Source organism: Phyllobates terribilis, unplaced genomic scaffold, assembly GCF_046119375.1.
Source record: "Phyllobates terribilis strain yellow unplaced genomic scaffold, ASM4611937v1 Scaffold_4__5_contigs__length_816908805, whole genome shotgun sequence".
Taxonomy (NCBI): domain Eukaryota; kingdom Metazoa; phylum Chordata; class Amphibia; order Anura; family Dendrobatidae; genus Phyllobates; species Phyllobates terribilis.
Genome location: NW_027362764.1, coordinates 78,919,575 through 78,922,970, shown reverse-complemented (window position 1 = coordinate 78,922,970; position 3,396 = coordinate 78,919,575). Strand labels below are relative to the sequence as shown.

Sequence of the window (3,396 nt, the reverse complement as noted above, 5' to 3'; positions counted from 1 at the left end):
AGGCCCCTTGTACCTATCTACAGGTAAAACCAAAACTTTTTGTCTCCAAGGCTTGTACCACGATTATACAAGTTTAGCCCATTTATGATTTATTTCTTATTCCTCCCCCTAACAGATCTAACTCAGATCATCCACCCACAGTCGTGTGGTACATATCCTCTACCACTATCCCAACAGGACTAGGACCGCCATCTCCTAGTCATCAAAATATACTCAGGACACCCCACGCCACCTTCTAGAAGGTAACTGACCTCTTTATCTCGTACCTGTGCCCCTGAGCCTCGCACCCTATTCCATATTAGTCTCTCCCCTTATTCCCCCTTAGTACCCTTCCAGTGAATTCCGTATTATCCATACAGCCTGCTGACTGTCATCCCAGTAGCAGTACGACTGTGGAGAAACAGCTAACCACTACCACAGCCTATTGAGTACCATACCAAGTACAGGTAACTCACGACTCAATCCAGAGTCCAACAGAGACATCTCTATCGAGTTCCACTCCCGCTAATCCATACTCTTTTCTACCCCACTCTAGGCACCCTTCGTCCTCCCTCCTAGGCACCAACACGTACCACCAGTGATCCTCGTACCCCATACGAGGCACCAGTATCAGGTAACCACAACAAAAGGATACCTACTTGTTCCCTACTGCTCATTAGTATACCATATTTATACATTCCTATTTTATTCACCAGGTCTACAAGCCTTTGCCTCCTCATACATCTACTGCAATCGAATATCCACAGACTAAGGGAAAAGGCCTATGTTGATCTTATACCAGTGGACACCATCCCTTTTATTGTTTTTATAAAAATCTTATAAAATCTTAATATATATATATTTTTACCCATTCTCTTATCCGACCCAGTGACCCCACTGAGTCTGAATCATTTTAATTATGCTTATTTAAGCTTATGTTCGATAAATAAAATTATCTCTTGCACTGTATATATCTCTCGTTCTGTCCTTCTGTTCACTACCACTAGCGCAAATTTACTTCTTTTCAGCTACATCAAAACCCATTTGGACAACTCTGGTTCCCTGTCCACTAATTTGCTGCCACTAGTAGTGACGAGCCCACAGCGCCTCCTATACCCATATACCAACTACAATAGTAGAACCCGTCTACTCAGACAGTAGGCCCACCATTTTGACAGCACGGGGGGTGGTTGATGTACGCCATGGGAGGGTGCCCGTTCGCATAATAAACATCGGGAAAAGGGAAGTGTACCTGCCCCGGTATGCTACGCTAGCCAAATTGTATACCATAAACCAGAATTCTGTACAGGCCGTGGAACCCTTGCCTCCATCTCAACCAGAGGAAGGTAACGGCTCTAAGAAAACAATAGAGGACTGGTGTCAGCAACTACATTTGGGTACTGACTCCACTCCCTCACACCAGAAACAGGGAGTCTATCGGGTGGTTCAAGAGTACAAGAGAGTGTTTAGTAAACACCCGTTAGACTTCGGGCGAGTAAAGGGGGTAGAACACCACATCCCCACGGGAGACCATCCTCCCATAAAGGAGAGATACCGACCCGTACCCCCTGCACACTACCAACACGCCAAGGGGATGCTTAGAGACATGAAGGAGGCTGGGGTAATCAGGGATAGCTGTAGCCCCTGGGCAGCTCCACTAGTCTTGGTTAAAAAGAAAGACAACACCATGAGAATGTGTGTAGATTACCGGAAAATCAACCGTATCACACACAAAGATGCGTACCCCTTACCAAGGATAGAGGAGTCTTTGGCTGCTTTAAAATCTGCTAACTTCTTCTCTACTTTGGATCTCACTAGCGGGTACTGGCAGGTTCCTGTAGCAGAGGCGGACCGGGAGAAGACCGCATTCACCACCCCGATGGGACTTAGCGAGTTTACCTGCATGCCGTTCGGACTCTGCAACGCACCAGGAACCTTCCAACGGTTGATGGAATGCTGTCTGGGACACCGAAACTTTGAGACGGTCCTATTATACCTGGACGATGTCATCGTCTACTCCAAGACCTACGAGGACCACCTGAAACACCTGGCAGAAGTGTTCGAAGCCCTGGCAAACTACGGCCTAAAGGTGAAACCCTCCAAGTGTCACCTCCTGAAACCAAAGGTGCAGTACCTGGGACACGTGGTGAGTGCTGACGGAGTGGCTCCCGACCCTGATAAGATCACCGCAATTAAGGAATGGCCAAGCCCCTCCAGCGTAAAGGAAGTGCGGCAGTTCCTCGGGTTGGTAGGCTACTACCGAAGATTCATTCCCGGTTTCACCAAAAAGGCAGCTCCTATGCAGGACCTCCTGATTGGCCAGTCCAGGAAGGCCAAGAACCAGAAGCCACCCTTCAGATGGGAGAAGCTGGAAGAAGAGTCCTTCCGCCAGCTGAAGATGGCCCTCACGGGGGATGAAATCCTGGCGTACCCTGATTACAGCCAGCCCTTTATCCTCTACACCGACGCAAGTAACATCGGGCTAGGAGCCGTACTGTCCCAGATCCAGCAGGGGAAAGAACGAGTAATTGCTTACGCCAGCCGAAAACTGCGACCCACCGAAAGAAACCCTGAGAATTACAGCTCATTCAAGCTAGAGTTCCTGGCAGTGGTGTGGGCAGTCACCGAACGCTTTAAGCACTACCTCGCCTCTTCCCGGTTCACCGTGTACACGGATAACAACCCGTTGACACACCTGGACACAGCAAGACTCGGTGCCCTGGAGCAGAGATGGATGGCCCGCCTGTCCAACTTTGAGTTCACAATCAAATACCGGGCAGGACGCTCCAATACCAACGCGGATGCCTTGTCCAGAATGCCAAACCTACCGGACATGGGGGAAGATCCAGAGGAACTGGAGGAGGTTGAACTTCCCGCGTTCCACCGGCATGGGACTATCCAGTATTCCCACCGTGTAAGGAGTAAGCAATCCGCTACGTTCAACCCCTTACCTCATTACAACTGGGCGGAAACGCAAGACAGTGACCCCGCCGTCCGACTGGTGAAGGAGATGCTGACTCAGCCAGATGCCCGCCTTGACCCAGACGCTCCGGAGGAGACCAAGCAACTGTGGGCTGAGAAGAGTCGACTGTTCCTTTACAAGGGGAAGTTGTGCCGCAGAATGGTTAACTCCCGGACGCATGAACTGATCTGGCAAGTAGTGGTGCCAAGAAGAGACGCGGCTATGGTACTGGAGGCATACCACGACGGAGCTGGGCACTTCGGGTGGAAGAAGCTGGAGTTCCTGCTGCGCGGGCGGTTCCACTGGGTAGGCATGAGGGGAACCATCGAGAGGTGGTGCAGAGATTGTGGACCGTGCCACCTAAGAAGGAAGGACCGTGCCAGCCAGAAGACTCCCTTGCAGCCCATCATCACCCGACAGCCACTGGAACTGGTAGCCCTGGACCATGTGAAACT

General features: G+C 50.5%; 1 long non-coding RNA gene across 1 annotated transcript; it reads left to right on the top strand.

Moving 5' to 3' along the window:
- The first annotated feature begins 347 nt into the window (after positions 1–347).
- Positions 348–786, top strand: LOC141264194 (uncharacterized). Its single transcript, XR_012319821.1, has 3 exons — positions 348–446; positions 536–613; positions 696–786. It is a non-coding gene; the product is annotated as an uncharacterized lncRNA (long non-coding RNA).
- Positions 787–3,396: the final 2,610 nt, after the last annotated feature.